General features: G+C 44.6%; 1 protein-coding gene across 1 annotated transcript in view; it reads left to right on the forward strand.

The window, feature by feature from the left end:
* DNMBP (dynamin binding protein) overlaps positions 1 to 19,007 on the forward strand; it is a 348,547-nt gene that overhangs the window by 80,400 nt on the left and 249,140 nt on the right. The window lies entirely within an intron of this gene.

Genomic DNA, 19,007 nt, shown 5'->3' on the forward strand with positions numbered 1-19,007 from the left:
GTGTAGTCACTGTAATATACATCAACTGCATACTCAGCACACAAATTGGATGATAAATCGATCTGGTAACGGCTCACACGCTACAATGCTTATTTGGGCCCCGTGTAAAAACGCTATTCTTATTTGTTATGTTAATGCATATGTTTCAAAATGTGAATACAGCACAATGGATGCTGTAATAATACATTATCACCAGGATCAGTAATGTCTTTGAAGCTGGAAACCAAAATAGCCCTTTATTACTGCTTCCCGAGTAACACCAAACATCAATTACTCTTTGGTTCTTTCGGTAAACTCACGTATGAAGAAAAGAAAAGAAAGAATATCATACGACGTTTCGATTGCAACACAAGCAACCGTCATCGGGTGTGCATGCAAGCTCGGAGTGAGACACAGATAGAGAGAGACAGACACGGAGAAAGACACACATAGAGAGAGAGAGAGACACACACAAAGAGAGAGAGACACACATAGAGAGACACAGAGAGAGACACACACAGAGAGAGACAAAGTCACAGAGAGAGACACATACACGCAGAGAGACACAGAGAGAGACACACAGATAGATGAGAGACACATACAGAGACACAGACAGAGAGAGAGACAAACACACAGACAGACAAATACACAGAGAGAGACACACACATAGAGAGACACACAGGCAGAGAGAGACACACACAGAGACACACAGAGAAACAACGCCTCTGTGACGAGGCATTAATCAAATCAAGTTTGAACCACCTCTACCGGGAGGATTTCCACACAACTCATACGTAACTTCTAATTTAGCAACCTTTGGAAGAACGTAATCAAACCGGGTAATGTATTGACTGTTGTGTTAGCCGACTCTCTGAGTTGCATTGCATTACATTTCTAAGTTTACGAGGTTTGTTTTCTCAAACTTCCAATTTCTCTCCCCCTGTCACTCTCATTGACATGCTAATTTATCTGCCCCCCCCTCTCTCTCTATAACACCTCGTCACAGAGGCGTTGTTTCTGTGTGTCTTTGTGTGTGTCTCTCTGCGTCTGGTTCTCTCTATGTGTCTTTCCTCTATGTGTGTGTGTCTGTCTCTCTCTCTCTGTATCTCTGTGTGGATGTGTCTCTCTGCGTGTGGGTCTCTCTCTCTGTGTCTCTCTCTGTGTGTTTGTCTCTCTCCGTGTCTGTGTTTGTCTCTCTCTGTATGTGCCTCTCTCCGAGCTTGCATTCACACCTGAGGACGGATGCTTGTGTTGCAATCGAAACGTCGTATTCTATTATTTCTTTTCTTTTCTTTCTACGTGGCTTTACCGAAAGAACCAAAGAGTCGTACCTGCAGTCACGAAAGCTTCAAATCAAGACCAAGCATTAATATTTCGTTGGATGGCACTTTTTGTGATGCCGTCATTCACACATTAAAGGCGCACACTCCACCTTGATGAAGAGGGTACCTTCTGCACTCTGTCAACGCCAGCACACGGGGGACACCGACTGCTAAGGAGTCGATATGTTGCGGGCGCATAACAGATGCACATGCCGTGTTATGTGCACGCAAAGGAAAAACAACACCTTCATCTGTAAGCACATTATTTGGTCGCTGCGTTGGCGTTGGTGGACAAGCACAATGTAGAAACTCAACAAGGTTGTCAACAACGCTGCCTTCATAAATATCATGGGTGACAGTTTGGGCAATGACCCTGCCTTACTCATTGCACCTTCGTGTGAAGCCATTTATCTTAGCCGGTCGACGTGCAATTACTATTCGCGCATTTATTCCGTAAACGTTTAATCTCTGGTGCATGCCCATATAAGTTTGTTATATAGTGCTGGGAGCAACATACCTTAGAACTAACAAAACATCCAAGGCATTTGTCTATAACAAGACGTGCAATCTAATTGCACTGAAATGGATAAACGAAAAATAAGTGCACTACCCTGGGCTCCGAATACATTAATCATTTTAATTATCAGGAGGAGCATGTGGTAATATTGCAATGATCATTCATTTGTATTCCGTGTGTGTACAAAGTCCCTTCTGACCTGTTTGTATAAATATAAATGATTAAATATCATACTTTCACATAAAAAGAAATTTGGCTTCAAATGCAATTTCCACTCCTTAAGTCAGGAAATAGAACAGAAAAAAAAGATCCAAGTGAAAGTCTTTCCTTTCATTTGCCAAATTCCCACCGCTTTCAACAGGTAGCAAACAATAATTGAGATATCTTATATGCGATACTCGATTAGTACAATATATACACGTCCTCCCCCTCGCCCCACCCCCGACGAAAAGGAAATATATTTTGTACACGTGTAAGAAAATTTAATCAATTTCATGTATGACTCGTTCCAGCAACTTGAATTCATACAGATGTTGTACAGAAGACTAAGCGCTTGGGTTGCCAACTGTTCGTGCAGCTGGCTGGCAAGAAGAAGCCATCGAACGGGGAAGTGTTCCCATTAATCTTGCGATCCCGTGAGCATCCGGCATAACTGCTCGCTAGCTCTCTGCGCAGACCTCTCCCTTCTGAATTGCGCTTTTCTTTAAAGCACACGTGATAACAGCACTGGGCAGTTTGGTGGGAAATTGGATTTTTTTTGTGGCTGAATATGCAGGCCAACGGGAAAAGTGCAAGCCTCAATCTGCAAACAAGTACCAAGCCTGGGCATGATCGCTGAGATGTTCATTCGCTGCAGTGGTGAGGTCAAAACCATCAAAACTATTCAAAACGCCATTTCCAAAGGCCAATCCGTCATCATTGTAATGTTGTTCAATGCCAACTTCGCGACTGTGGAAACTTTTAAGACGAGTCAACTCCGTTCGGTGGCTCCACGTAAAAGTAAAGCAAGTTGTAATCCATTGGCCTATTGGATTATCCGTCAACATTTATTTAAAAAGGATAAGCAATGAGGATTTGCATGTATTGGGTGCTTAAGTGCTACAGCATCTCAACGCTCATTACATTACATCTCAATCCAATGACCAACTTCAGTGGGTTTTTTTGTTTAGTTTAGGGGGCATCCTAATGACATCGGTCCCTGTGCGAGACAAAGTGATGCAACGGCGGCCTGCAACGTACGAATTAGTCTCTCGGTTGGGGGGGGGGGCGATGTTGCTGTTGGCTATTCCAATCGAGTAAGTTGGTACAAAACAAGACTTTACTCCGCTGATGAGCCCAAGAAAGTCGAAACCAGTCCAGCGTTAACTTGCTTGAACAAATCCTGCTGGATAATATTCGTCTTGAAAGCACTAAAACATATTTGTAATTATATGTGGATGCACAAAACGGGGTTCTGCGTATATCTGCTTTCACCCATAATGATCTAAAACAATTCATACTGAGGATGTAAGATAGGTCAGTCACATCGCATGATGGGCAGCATGATTAGCACGGACTGCATCTGCATGCAGTGCGAACGGTGCGGGAGGTGAGGGGTCCTGGAAATGGGCAAAGTTGTTCGCCATAATTCCTGTTTAATTGGGAACAATCATGATTGATATTCCGACAGAAATTATCGTCGACTGTTAATTCATGTCAAGGGTGGCAGAGGTGGGACAGTGGTTTCCAACGTGTAATGAACCTGGCAACCTGCGTTGAATATAATCAATGGCACTAAGATTCTGAGGTTGACATCCATAAACACACGTGACCGGGACACCCTTTGATGAGCAAAATCAGCAGTCGAAGAATGGATGGTTTAATAAAAAATGGATGATCGGGGAGGCCAACAATGTACCCAGGGGGGCAATGTATGGCCTTAGGATACTTGACTTGAACTCTGCTCCATTCTCACTTGATACAATTATATCTTGTTCAGTCCAGGGGCAATTAACCAGTCAACATTACTGTTCCGGCTTCTGTGAATATGTGCTAGTGGTTGGCAAAGACTGGACGTTGTTTTAAAAATGAGAGTAAATCACCAAGTTATCTTCGTTTAAATCTAGCTACCTGCGTAGTTTAATGGACAAATGTTTGCTTTGTCACATTAGCCTGGTAAATAAATGACATTCTTGAGCCAATATTTACTCGTCAGTGTGCGCATGCAAATTAAGTGTAAGTTCTAAAGTGTTCAGGACTCACCCAATGAATGCTTGTGTGCATTGGCACGGCATGTAAGTGGAACAATGTGTGATATTGATGCCAATGCAGTACCTACAATAAGCACGGTTGGCTATGTATGGTGCGAAAGAAGTTCAACATACATACGTACAACCACAAATAACAAATATTCAACACATGCAATCTTGATTTGATGCTTTCGTGACTGCAGGAATCCATACTTTTTGGTTCTTTCGGAAAAGTCACGTGGGTAGAAAATAAAACGAAATACATCACGACGTTTCAGGTGTGACGCTTGTGTTGCGCCCGAAACGTCGTGATTTATTTCGTTTTATTTTATACCTACGTGACTTTACCGAAAGAACCAAAGAGCATTCAACACATTTGTCAATAACACTGCCCTTAAATGAAACAAAAAAAATATTTATATTAGGGGAAATTTCACTGCTATGAAAAAGGGCCGAAAAGGGCCGAAGTGTGGGTACTCCAGAGTAGGTCAAACAGCCCTCGAGCGATGCCCTGCAGAAGTCCCTCCAATTTTTATCGATTTAAAGCTTTCGTGACTGCAGGGATTCATCTTCTTGGTTCTTTCGGTAAAGTCACGTAGAAGGGAAATAATAAAATAAAAAAATAAAAACATAATAAGAATTATTTTAATAAGAATTATTTTAAAACATAATGAGAATTATTTTAATATGTTTTATAGTGTAACTCGCTGACCCACCCATACTGGACATCTGTGAAAAACAGCTTTAGAGCTCATCGGATTCCTCCTCCTGCAGTTCAAATAAAGATTCTGATTCTCGAATGCAGATCATGCCACCGGCAGCAGTGTGAGCCGAGGCAATCGCCGGGCAACCACCTTCACATTTGTCTTGGCGACGCTGATCCAAAGGCGTGCGTGCCTGCGCTTGAGTCGGGCAGCCTAAAAAAAAACACGCCGTAGAAAGCACGCGCCTGACATGTTCCAGCCCCACTGTATCAATATTTGCGCTTATAGCAATTGGTGCCGTGTCCTGTTGTCTCACAACAAAAGCCATTGCATTGAAATAAATGGAGGCGAATCTGGCTGATATTTTCCAACACAGCACGGTATTGATTTTGAGGATGGGGACATGAGTGTGTCGGCGACAAATATACCAGGTGGCCTCTGCAGCGGCATTCCCAGACCGTGTACGTGGCGAGGGTGTCCACACGTGTTCAGATATTATGTTTTTGTTTTCGAGGCACCAATGTCCATGCTAAGACATACATGAGTGACATGCAGTGCACAACGCTGCCGGGATCGTGCGTTATGTAGAGTACGCCGTCATACGTCGTAAGACGCGGTGGGCCAAATCCGTCATTGTGGAGGTGAGAATTATGGTTCGTGCAGAGGCTTGACATTCTATTCTGTTCTTGCGCATGGCAAATATGGTCAGGAGCTTACCGTAATGCCAATGTCGAGGTCTGCTGACCGCGAGAACGCTTCACGACAGGGTTTTGTGAAGTGTTTGCTGTTCCTCCCCTGTTGAAGGTACGACAGTTTCCAGCATGGTCCATAGTTTGGATTGCATGGGCCACGATCGAGATTTTAAACGGCTACATGCAGCGCAGCAAAGAAAGTACGAGAAGACAGTACAGCAAGTAGGTCACTGAACAGTCAGTGCATATATTTTGTTAATGTTGTCCGTGTACGAGCTTCTGTCTGGGTATTTCATCTTCCCCTCACGTGCAAATCTCCTGAGTAAGGGATTGGCCAAACAGCCCAAGCCAACGCTGCTTACAAAGAACCTTGAAACTCAGCGCGCCTTTCCGGCATCAATAAAGACAAAGGTGGATCCCTGAAATGCCTCTTCATGCCACTGCTGGCAGAAGGGGCTCCAGGAGAGGAACCACTCAAGGCATTTGGGCCGACTCTTCCGCACTTTTCATGCGTCTTTGAAGGAGGTGGGAGCGTCCACACCTTGCCCCCACCACACGTGGCCTGCCGGTCGACTGCCTGTGGTGGGACAGTTTCTAGTGCTGCGTGATCTATTCATGTTCTATCTACATGACTTTACCGAAAGAACCAAAGAGTACAGAGGTCGTGATGTTAAAAAAAAAGTTTTTTTTTTAAACTGTAGTGACCGGAGATAGAATCGAAGCGGCGAACTCTGAATTGCTGTTTTCTCACGTGCTTAACGACCGCAATACCACGGCAGCCCTCATTCCTGTATAAACATCAACTCCGACAATCGCGTGGGCTTCTGATCGTCTCACATGCCCACGGAAGCGTGCATCGCAGATTGCGTACGGAAACGCGCGCGAGCGTTTTCATTATTTCTGTCGATCGGCGATGCGAACACGGTTGTAAGAAGGGGCCTTTCGCCCCCTGTGCGCTCTCTCATCGACGCCGCGCGAGAGACGGAGAGAGAGGAACCCATCGCATGTTGCCCGCGTGGCAGACGACGACTGGCTTTAACACAGACGCCCTGAACAGTGCGACAAACAGAAGCGACAGCGTTTTTTGCGTCGTACCTGTGAGCATGTCGGAAGGGAAACACTGTCATGCGTTCCCCTACGCTACTTTTAAATAAGAAGGAGATACGATAACAACATCGCAAGTGCTGAGAGCTGCTCATTGTCATTGTGGACAAAAAAAACGTCGAAATTGTCGATACACCTTTTTATTTTAAAGGCGTTTTGTCTTGTGAATGCGGGTCAAGTGTCACCGTTTTGTCTCGTAACAGCCCGAACGCGCACCCATAATCACGTGGACCTTTTGGGAGACCTGTTGGCAAGGAATTGATGTGCACTTTTCTGCTCGGTGAAGAATGCAGGTGTTGTGCCCTCGCTCGCTCGCGGCACCCTCCTCTATCTCTGATCGCTCTTTGTTGAAATGCGCTCTGATTTCCGCACTGAGACCTGCTCAATACATCATGGCAGAAGTAATTAAAAACATACGCTTTATTGGGTCTATAAAAAAAAAGTTAGTCTTAGAATTCGCGTGGCGGATTGCGCGGTTCAAATAATTGTTGTGATTCGGCATTCACGATTCGAGTCAAGAAGGGATTCTTTTTTTTGTCTATAACGTTGCTGTGAACGTAGCGGCCTCTTGTGGCTGCTGGAGTCACGCAAGCCCCTTTACCTGTCGTGTATGTGAATATAAATGTGTTGATAATAATTGCGGCGATGCGATACATGTGTGATATACATCGATTCATCGGTGCGCCGATGAATCACACTCCTGACTGCAGCGCTTCGTTCATTTTGTCACTGCTGTTTAATTCGTGACTGAATTAAATGGGAACAAAATAAACACCACTCTAATTTCAGCAAGAAAGTCATCCTTAAGGGGACAAACGTGGCATGAGAAATGTACAAAACATCATTAAACAGATAGTGATAATAACAGCTATGCTTGGTATATGATGAAACCTTCAAGGGAAATGCAGCAGCAGCAGGCGACCGGATTTCACGCATGCCACGAGGCATGGTGGCCCCAAAGCGAAACATTGGCAGGCTCCCCAGTGGTTTCCACGAGATACAAAGCGTTGGAAGACATTACCTGATACGGCTCGCAAAGGAGTGGCATTGTGAGTCTTTGTTCGTGGAAGATATGACCAGCGTAGGGCACTCAGTGTCGATGTAATAAGATGCGCAGCGTTGCTTCTCATACCGCCTTCAGCGAGGTAAACAAATCAATGGCACGCGCGGTACGAAGCCCCTGGAGAGCTCTGCCATTACACGAAATCCGCTGCGACGGACCGACTCGCTGGCCGCGAGCATCTCTCGTGTCGCCAACACTCCGCGGGCGATCCTGCAGGGGAGATTGAATCTCACTTCCCACTCTTAGGACACTCGCGCTGACACGGGGGCACAGGGGTCGTAACCGTGGCACCGGCGCGAGGCGGAATCGGTGGGACATGATGTGGCCATGGTGGGCTAAGGTCGTGGGGAGCAGGGTAGGGTTGAGAAGGGTGAGATAGTTTATTTTGTTTAACCAGGTGAGAACACAGGAGACCAGGATGGGTTTCATTCGCAAGGGTGACCTGGGATCGGATGGGGAGTGACCTGGGATGGGACGGGGCAGGGAGAAGTATGATGAGATGGGTGTGGCAGGACATGGAGGGGTCAGTGGTCATGTGGTGCGGTCGTAGGGTTCCGTCGAGTTGGATGGAGTGGGACGGAATAGGTTGGGGTAAAGTGGAATGGAATTGTGGAGTGGGAGAGGTGGGGTGGCGTTGCGGAGGGTGGAGCGGAGTGAGGTGGGGTGGGGTGGCGTGCGGTGGAGCTGTGCTTGGTAGGGATTGGGTGGTGCGGGGTATAGCCAGAGACGATGCTTGTGGTCTCTGGTGGGAATCTCTGGCCTCTGTTGATTCATGGGGCTGTGGAGCACGAGGAGGCTATAATAAAAAAAAATCTCCGCGAATAAATTCACCTCGCAACTGCTGCTGTGAACGATGGGGAGGTGAGAGACGGAGGAAGTTAAAATTTTGGCAAAATCTTCACGCCTGTGAGCGTCTGGTATTGAACGCGTTGTGCTCACTATGCAATTCATTTTATGAGTTGTGCGTGAGATATTTTTTTATATGGCTTGTTCTTACTGAAATAATCTAATTCATAATTTAACAATATTCCAACTAGAGTACTTGATTTGTTTGCTATGCTTTAATATTAGGCATGATCTTTTCAAAATAAAACATGTACTATTATTGTACAGTACATCATATAGCTTCTAATAACATTCCACATACATATGGAGATTAATTCTGTCACAGTGTATAAGGATATATGTGCGTAAAATATACGTTATGCACAAGATAATATTTATTTACGAGTTTTGCAAGCTACATTAGCAACAAATGGGTCAGCAAAAAGCAACACTGGAAACTAATCTTCACAAAATTTCACTGCAGCCCTATTAATTTTGTGAAGCTTCATCCCAAAATACGCTGTCACAAAATACTGCAGTCTTTAAGTGGAATGAAATCATACAAATTCCAAAACTCTGACATGGAAAATAAATGGGTGAATTATTCTTCATTTTATCCAACGGCCTTGGAAACGCTTAGTTTATATATATATATTATTCTTCAGTCGCGTTCCGCATCCCGTCATCCTCCTATAGATTCTTGACACGTCTGTCAAACGCGATGAACCAAAAATCTGGCTCCTGTTGAGACTAAGTCCTGTTGCTGGCAGGGCGTCTCATTAAAATAGGGAATGCTCATTCCACCACAAAGCAGCAGCATCTGCTCATACCTCCAGGTAACAAAAATAGCTGCAGCATGTGGTATTAAAGTAGAGGGTGACTAGGAAAACAACAATCAGAGAACACGCAAACAGCTACCTCCCACTGTTCGCACAACAACGCTGATGCGGACGAGGATTCGAATAGTGTTGTCATCTGCTCTCCTCTCTTATGGCACGAGACTTTTCGGGAGTGTAAATATTGATATGCTTATCGATGTAAGGCACTCGGTTTTTTTTTGTTCCTCCGATTGGTTCATATTGGTGGAGGGGGGAGGGGGTTAGTCTGATTTATATTTAGCTTCATTGCTGTAAATGTATTTCATTTGAATGATTTTGTCTTGTTGCAAATATGACTCATATCCTGGTCTATTTGAGTTCTCACCTCCTGGCGAAGCAAGTAGACGTTGAACTTGATCGTGAAGTATTCTGCACAAACAAATGCTTGTGTGCAAGACGAACGATATTTTGTTGGTGGAGAGGTGGGGGAAAAAAACCCTCCCTGCATTCAATAAAACAAGGTAATTGTATATTTCTTTTGTCCGGGGTGCCTTCTGCTGAAACGCAAAACTTTTTAACAATATATAATGGTCATCATGAATCAAGTGAAATTATTTCCCAGCAAAAGGTTATATATACGAAAAAAATCTGTGTGAGTTTGTGACCTATTTAACGTCGACTGTGGCAAGGGTTTACGTTGCAATCATGCACGTGCACCTGAAGCACAACACGATTATACAAGAAAAAGTTTGAAGGCAAACTAAACATCATGGAACTGGCCACAATTTTTACACTCGAATGTCAACGTTGCTAAATTAAATATGGCGCTTGAATATCCCCCAAGAGCCGACAGAAGACATCAGAACTTAACTCAGACTAAACTTTCTAAAAGAGAATTGCATTAGCGCTTTGAGTTAGCTCGGCCACACGCTGGGGGGGGGAGGGATGCAATTAGCTGCATTGAGGTTGCAACAAACCTGCGTTGCATTTTAGCATGCGCCAGTCTCAATTACGTTATCTATTAGCCAAAACTTCGAGCCAAGGTCTTTTCCTCCAAGTGGCAAACTCGCCACGTACATTTTTTTTCTCGTGGCTTCATTTTCAGATCGAAAAAAAGTTTCAAAACAACTTTGGTGCAATACAATTGCACTAATTAGTCTGCATGACCTCTTACCCACAAGTTTTATCCAAAAGAGGATGGGGGGCGGTGGAACACATGCTCTTTCCTCCATGAAGGTTATGCATTTTTCAAGAATTTTAAAGAACCCCAGATCAAACATGAGTTTGAAATTTGCAATATTTTTTTTTAAAAATCCAAATTGGTTTTTAATTAGATTTTATATTAGCATGCAGGACCCCCCAGGCCCGTTCAGCATGACATTACAACCGCTCTGGCATTTTTAGGCTCTGCTAAGAAAGGCACTGGAGTATCTTGCTGGTCATCAACCTTTTCACCCACAGACGTGACCTCAATCACAAGGTGTTAGCCACTTGCATCAGCCGGTGTACTCGGGTAAAGAGAACACATTCCTTGATGGAGGAACTCCGAGAAAATTGCATCACAAAATTAGTAGTCTATATGTGTAAATTTGACCACACGTTTTGAGGCTCCGTGTGCTGTTGACAATTTTTTTTAATGTGTTTAAGTTTTGTGTATAATTTTTTTTAAAACCGTGTTTTTCTTCCCATGAGGGATTCCAGTTCATAAGCAACTTAACAAAAGTTACAAACGAGACATGGCCATTGGGTCCATGTGGCTCGCTCAATTGTGAGGATTGCGTCCAAGATCTCATCAAGGTGTTTCTTGAAGAGTCCCAGTGAATTGTGTGGGCAGCCGGTTCCAGACACCCACTGCTCTCACTATGTCTTTTTTATTTTAGCAGGTAAGGTCCACTGAGCTATGTGACTATTTTCAGAAGCGACCTGGCCACAAATGATATCTCAACGAAGTGGCTTATCATGTGGAACTTTATAGCAGCCAAAAACTCGAAACGCATCTAAATGTCGAGAGGAAAACCGGAGGGACCAGGACAAACATCCATGCGACCACGGGGAGAGAAATTTGCAAACTCCAAATATACCGGTGTCAGAGTTGGGCTCGAACCCATGATCTCCTGTATGCCAGGCGAGGTAGCTAACAACTCGCCACCGCAGCTCTCACAATCGCCTCCTCCAGGCCTCGGCACTGAATCTTCCCACACGCGGCTTGCACCCATTGCTTTTCTATTCTTTGCAATGAGCTTGAAGAAGTCGTGGTGTGGATAGACTTGGTCGGCATTATTTGTGATTGTGTAGCCCTGCATTAATTCCCCATGGATCCTTCTCTGTTCTAGACCAGAGAGAAATCGAAGCATTGTGTTCAAGTTTGACAACAAAAAAGGCGGCGTGCTTATATAACAACCTGAGTCCAGCACAGTGCCGTTGCAATGTGTGTGGGGGTGGTGCACTGCTCTCCGATGTGTGTTTTGGGTGGCGCTGCGTGTTGTTCGGCACGACGTCTGTACGTTTCCATCCACGCACTTCAATCCTTGAATAATTTTCCAACAGCGTCGAGTGAAACGTCAGTTCCCTGAAGAAGCTCCCGCACTGCTGGGTGTGGGGAAAAAACATCACAAATGCTGGGAAATAACGAGGAGCACTCATTAGAGAGCAATTTATTTATTAATTAAAAAAAAAACACGCTTTTAATCTCACTTTATAGAATATGCCATGGCTCCAGCACCCATCATTATGTTATAAGAGAAACACGCAACGCTCTGTGCTTTGTGTCTGAACCTCGGAGTTGAGAGTGGAGAGTTGAGCAGGGAAACAGTAATTGTGCAGTCTCAATGTCTAAAGTCGTGACCTCAAAACTACCACTGCTGCCACCATCATTGCCCTAATAGTTCACGGGTCAAACACAAAACTGATGTGAATGTGTGGCTCCTACTTTAGACGTGAGCGAATGTACATGGAATAAAATAGATGCCGCTGTATGTGAAAGGGGCAGATTTGTGAACACCGATAGCAAATGTCAGGTGAACCCAGTGAACAAACGCTGCACAGGAAGTGGGCGGTTCAATGGTCAGGGCAGACACGTGATGGTCAAATATGCGACGTTGTGCTCTCGTTTTTACAACCTTACATGAATGGCAATCGTGTGGTTTTAAAGGAAACATTATCCGGAAAGAGAGCTTATTAATGTGTTTTTTTTTATCTTAAGGTGTATAGCATCAATCGACATCTTATTGATTTGTAGAATGATGGAGTCGAATGATACACAATTGACGGAGGGTTATTGCACAAGGCATACAGTAGTTTTTTTGAAAAATTTCTATTCTTACTTTTTTAGCATTTGCCAGAGACCAATAATTGGATATTGATTTACAATCTGCAGCAGTGGCTGTGCGATTAGAATGTGTTCTTTTTGCAGTGTGTCCTGATTTACTATATAAATCACGTACAACAATTCAGCCATCATCATCACCATTGCAGTGCATGTCAAACGTTCTCAATTTAATACGATGGCCATGACACAACTGTGCTTTTTTTCAGTCACCTGTGGTAGAAATAATGTTAATCCCATCACATATCAGTGGATGCTGGAGTTGTGTAACGGGTTTCACACTCGAACTGCCAATCTGGAGGTCGCCAATTGAATTCCATGTGGCGCAGCTGTTGAAACAACGATGCAAGTTTCTTAACCCCCCCCCCCATCACCACCACCACCACTGCCTCTGTCCAACCAGCAGTGTGAATGGGTTCAACGCAGTTAGTCAGTCGGGAATAATTATGTGGTGAAGTAAAGTGTGGGCGCTACCATATTTTACAAGACGTCTTACTGGTGTTTTATTTATTTATTTATGTATATGCCAGGTAAAGCCCACTGAGCTCATCTCCATAGGCGACCTAGCCACACGTGACAACTCATCATCTGGGTATTTAAAAGACCAGCTAAATCTTTTAAAAGCATGTTTTTTTTTATGTGGAGGGCAAAACCGGAGGAACCATCGAACAAAATACGTGACCACAACGGGGAGGGAACTCTAGATATACAAGTGTCAGGGTTGAGATCTAACCCACGACCTCCTGCCTACCAGGTGCAGGGGATAACATAATAGCACCTTGACTCGACAGAGCTTGCCAAATAACCTCGAGAAGGGCTCACAAGAGCTTGGTCGAGTGTAGGCCCTTCTGCCAGCAGTGGCAATGAGCAAGCATTTGCAGAGCTGTCTTGAACTCGAGGTTTTATTTTGTCGTAAAATTTAGGCATTTTTATTCGAACAAATTTCGTTCAATATTATTAATTGAGTTCGGAACATTTTTACGCATGCAGTACATTATTGTGTTTATAAAAGTTATGGTAGTCATACGATACCAAATGTGGCATCTTTTAAACTAGTTGTAAACAAAACTGTAAAATTGCACATTTGAATATTAAATTGATAAAACAGATGTGGGCAAAACATTGTCTCAATCTTTTTTGCTCATTTGCAACATTGCAAGGTTTACACGCAGACAATGTGATCTCTGAAGAGAAGCGTTTCAAGAGTTTTTCAAATGGAGTGATGGAAATAAACAGTTATTACCATAAAACATGTGCCCCCCCCATATTTTCTAAATTATGAAAAATAGCTATTTAATGATCTGTCCAGTCTGAAACATTTAATTTGCCTCAATCTAGAATTTTGAACGTCATCGTGTGAAATAGTAAATGTGTATGCTTGCATTACAATTTATTCTACAATTTATTTCGTCGCATTCCATGCACCACGAAGTCTATTTCACTTAGAAATCGGTCAGTATTATGCTTGAAAGAACACCTCAACAGCATTCATTCTGGAAGTGCGTTCATTATCAGCCTTCACATTATTTGATAAGAATTTTCTTCTGAAATAGAATTGCTTAGATTTTTTTTACTCGGCAATTGCAACAACACAAAATTGTTGAAGAATAGCATTCTATTTCTTCCCACCACGTTGGCATAATCACTGTCAGCTTTCCGCTTTGATCAAGTTAGGCCGAAACGAGGGGTACAAATGTTGAGAAATTATTTTAATAGCCACAACTTATATTCTTATTCTTGTCCTTGTGTCCATTTCACTTTGTATTCAAAATCTCCGTGCAGATTATATTTGCCTCATTAACCACAATTGTTACCAGCCCGTATTAAAGTTATCGGCAGGTTACGTAATGAGCTGGAAACACCATCATCGAAAAGACGACGAGATGTAATGGAATTACATCCCGATATCCGTAACCGTTCTGCTGCTCAATCCCGCCACGATCCGCTCACCTACCCATTCGCGGCGCACGTTTTTGGGAAGACAGCTGTGAATTTCTTTCGCGCAAAAAAATAAAAAAAAATGCGATAGCCCGAGATGGTGAATATGCACGCCATTGATATCGTGATGCGGGGAACCTTGACGCTGCCGAACCATCCATTTTAAAGTTGAGGAAGGCAGTTATTTACCACATCAGATAAGAGAGCTGCTCCCGAACATTCTGTATTCTGCCTCATCCTCCAAAATTTTTAACATGAATAAAGTTTAGCGAGCCCGTTATAAATTTGATGCACTAACACGCGTTCATATACTGCGCTGTTGTAGAAATTTAGATAATACAGTTCATCCTTAAGATGTCATTTGCTGCAAATGCAACTGTTAGGAAGTTTACTGGCATCATTCATTTTCCAAAAGTGTCATTTTGGTGTGTACACGGCTTGCATAAAACAGGGCCCAGTGCAAAATGACGCACATGCAGTTGTGACACATACAGCAGAGTTCCACGTCTAAAGCGTCGCATTAATCAACCCTTGCCAAAACACAAAATCAGCACCATTCATTTCATCGAATGCCACGAAAGATGTGGGAGGTGTGAATAATTAATGGCAACTCCTTTTAAAGAAAGCTTGGAGAGAGGGTGCGATACGTCTTACTAATTTGACTGCTTTTTTGTTAACAACACCTTCCATCATGCCATTATTTCCCAACAAAAACCCGGCTCTCACTCTGTCAGAAGAATGTTTAGAAATTATTTTTTTTATTGTGTTCCAGCCAGGTGGCTCAGTGTTGAGAGAGCGAGCGGAGCGAGCGGTGAGAGCGAGAGGCTCGCAATCAGAAAGTCCTGGTTGAGTACCCGCTTTGTACTATGGATATACTCTGCCCCACCATAGGAGCCTGGAATTCCCACCACTGGCTCAGTGCTTTAAATATGAGATGTGGACCGCCGCGCGATTAGAATCACGATCTTCTTGCCGTGTGTCCTGATTCGCTCCGTGATTCACGTGCAATGACTCAGCTGTAGGCATTGCAGTGTGAGCCGTAGCTAAAGAGTTTCTTCAAAAAACGATTTTCAAGTGATCTAGATTGTTATCGCTCCTTAAGGAATTAAATTGATGAGTTATCCGTTTTAGCCATAATAGAGATTTTTTGGGTGAGATCGCGTGAATATATAAATGTGTCGTTAAAACCCGCCACCACCCGACACAGCCAACTAGTAAGGGTTGTCACGTAAACAGAACATCGCCAATTCGTCACTAGTACAGCACCCTGGTGTGTTGGAGAGCCAAGCCACAACATTTACAATCTAAGTACGATGTTTCACCAGTAATTACAACTAGCTTCATCAGGCGACAGCAAGACTGGCCATTGTGCCAAGGAAACAGAGCAAAGTCGTTAGAAAGTAAAACAAATATCAACTGGAACTCAGATGCTTATAAAACTACAAAAAGGTCATCATGTTCATATTCTTGTTTTACGGCTATCACTTGTTAACCCCATTCATTAAATCCATTCATCATCATCATTTACGGTTATCAATTCGCTTTCACCGAATTCACGCATCATCACAGATTTGCCCATTGCTGCCTCCAATCTATTTCATGCACCTCGCCTCCACCATCACACTCTATCTTGTACCATTGTCAATTCGTTTTTGTAAAGCGCTTTGGAGAAGGCGCTCTGTACATTCCCTTCAGATAATTTAAGATCATTCTCATTGTTTCAACGAACTTTCCTTGTAGTGAGCCCATCGCCGTCGTTAGTTCCACCCAACACCACCGACATCATCAAGTGATGTGGCTTTGTGCGTCGTGGAATATTTGTAGTCACGTGATGCACCCAAAGATAATATCTGCGAAGCCCCCCCCCCCACCCTGACCCCCCACACCCTGACCCTCACCCCCCCCCCCCCCACACATTGATCCCATTCTGACCCTCACCACCCCTACCCTCATCTCCCCCCACCCTGGTTAAGATTCTTGAACCAGAAAATTGCCAGGATTCCTTAAAAGCATGAAAACAAACTCCGCATGACGCGTGTCCCATTGATCACTTCTGCAGGTGATGGTAAAGGTGCAGCCCTGCAATTGCTTGCTCGCAGCACTGCTAGTAGAAGAGGTTTCCATAGAGAGAGCTCTCGAGAGTCCCGTCCAGAGGGTATTGTGGGATATTCATGTTGAAGTCTGTAAACAACAACACATCATGAAGACCGGTGAACAGAAACAACAGCTCGTTCTTCTGTTTCTCTCAGCACCCCCCCCCCCCTGTTATTATTTTGAGATAATCTGTTACTCATGGCAGACAAGCGTTGTAAAGACGATCAGGATGGTGGAGGCCCGGTTACCCTGACAGACCTTGGCATGGTTTCCACGAACCCGCCGGGCCATGGGGAAGACCGAAGAGCAGATGGTTTGGAGGCTGTCGGGGCCGGTCTTGGGGGTCGCTGCTGCGTCTGCTGTGCAGCAGCTGCACTGATCTTGCTGAGAGTACAGCACGTTGGCGGGGTGTGGTGGTGTTGGCATCAATGGCTTTGACTGTGGTCACCTCTTGACCTCGTTATTGTATGACTCTGTCGGTTGTATATTGAACTTGCATTGTAAGTCTTTGCGTGAATGTACCCGAAAAGTCGGTAAACATGGGAGAATACTTCCACGCGTCGCGCTTTAACAATCGTGGGGCTCTGCGGATTTGGCATTGCACAATAACGGCTTTGACCGTGTTCGTGTTTGGATGCGAATCGTTGGGACTCTCACAAAGTCAGCCGAACGATGCTTGGACACTTCCGCGAATCAACTGGCAAACGAAAGTACGCGGCGAATGCGTCAGGAAGGGAATGGGACAATCGGCATTCAGACTTCTTATTGTCACGAGCAATCGAATGCAATGGCTCGCACATCTACCCAGGACGGATGCCACAAAGAGGTTACCTTGAAAACCGATGCAAAGGAACCCGACACACGGAAGCAGGGAAATATGGAGACCTCGGAGCAGATGTGAAGACAGAAGATGGAGACTTGGCACGAGAGAATATGGCGGGTGGAGAAATATCGGAAGAGGTGGAGGTGACCATATTGCCAAGCGATGATGATGATGATGATGTAGGCTTCGTGAGAAGACAACACAGCACACCAGAGTTGTGGTAAATCATCCAAATTGAGTTATCTGTGGATCAAGCCCCTGGAAGGTTCTTGAGCAGCAGCAGCAGCATCAGCTCAGGATGGAGCAGAGCAGACAACTCACGGCCAAGAGTGATCTTGCAGGAGCAACGCGCATCTCAAAACAGCTGGCTAAACTTTGAATTACGAAAGGTCACCTTGGAATGAATGTTAATTGAAGGTCAGCCACGGACTTCCTGGCACCCGATGTCCTTAGCTAACATTTAAGATTTAATACAAAATGTTTTTTTTACGTTAACACTCCATGGGGGGTTTCATTTGCCTATGTTCACAATACAGAGTGGAGTGGAGTGGTGGCACAGCGATTGATGTATTGTGCTACCAACCCCGAATATCTGCGTCGGATTCCTGGCCACAGCAAACATGAACGCAATTGTGCATCCCCCTCCCTTCTATTCAGGCGCATATCCAGCTCGTGTTTTATACTCCGTGTCAATCTGGCAGATTAATGTGAGCGTCCCCGCTAACGATAATAACAATTTAGTTAATGTGGTATTCCTGCCGTTCTTATAACACAAGGCTATCGCGAAGGAAGGCGCCTGTGTTTCACAGACACTCTAATACTGGGTGATGTTATACGTCATCTTTTTTTAAAATTAAATATATTTGGACCATGTCGCCGGCACGCAACGGCCTACTCGTTTCAAATGACGTCAGGGGATCTTTAACGTCCACTGTGAGGCAGACGGCGCTTATTGTGCGCTTAATACGCACAGCAGTAATGGCCAGGGTGGCCCGCCGGATTCGAACCGCGAACTTCCTCAACAAGCGGTGGAACGCTCCACCGCTGGTGCTGTGTCACGTGTCGTGGCTGTGGGACACGAGCAGGGCATCACCCTGTGGAGTTGGAGTGACGAGGTCAGGAGGTGGACGGCTGACCCTGACATCACACGGTGGCATCAGACCTCCTTGCATGCACTCTGTCCCCTGACACTGCCATGGTCAATGCTCAACAACCCGCTTCCTCGAAAGATGCTGAGGCTAGGGGCACCGCCGCCCCATTGGGGAAGCTGGGGGTGTCCTCTGAGCGAGCGGTCCCTGTGGTGCCTGCGATTATCATCAACCGTGTCCGATATTTACGTAATGTAGAAGGTGTGGATATCTCCTCCACAGATGGAAGATCAATTGCTAGCCTTGTGCTCTTTTTCAGATGCCATATGAAAGAACGAATAATAATCACGATTGCATAATAAATACTGTATGACACACGCATTTTTATCTCTGAGTTCCTCGTATAAGCCAAGCTGAGCAGGTGAACCTTGAGCTGCTGCTTGAAGGTGGAGGATGGTGCTTGGATGCAGTAAACTTGTGGAGGGAG

Source organism: Lampetra fluviatilis, chromosome 2 (genome assembly GCF_964198595.1).
Source record: "Lampetra fluviatilis chromosome 2, kcLamFluv1.1, whole genome shotgun sequence".
Taxonomy (NCBI): Eukaryota; Metazoa; Chordata; class Hyperoartia; order Petromyzontiformes; family Petromyzontidae; genus Lampetra; species Lampetra fluviatilis.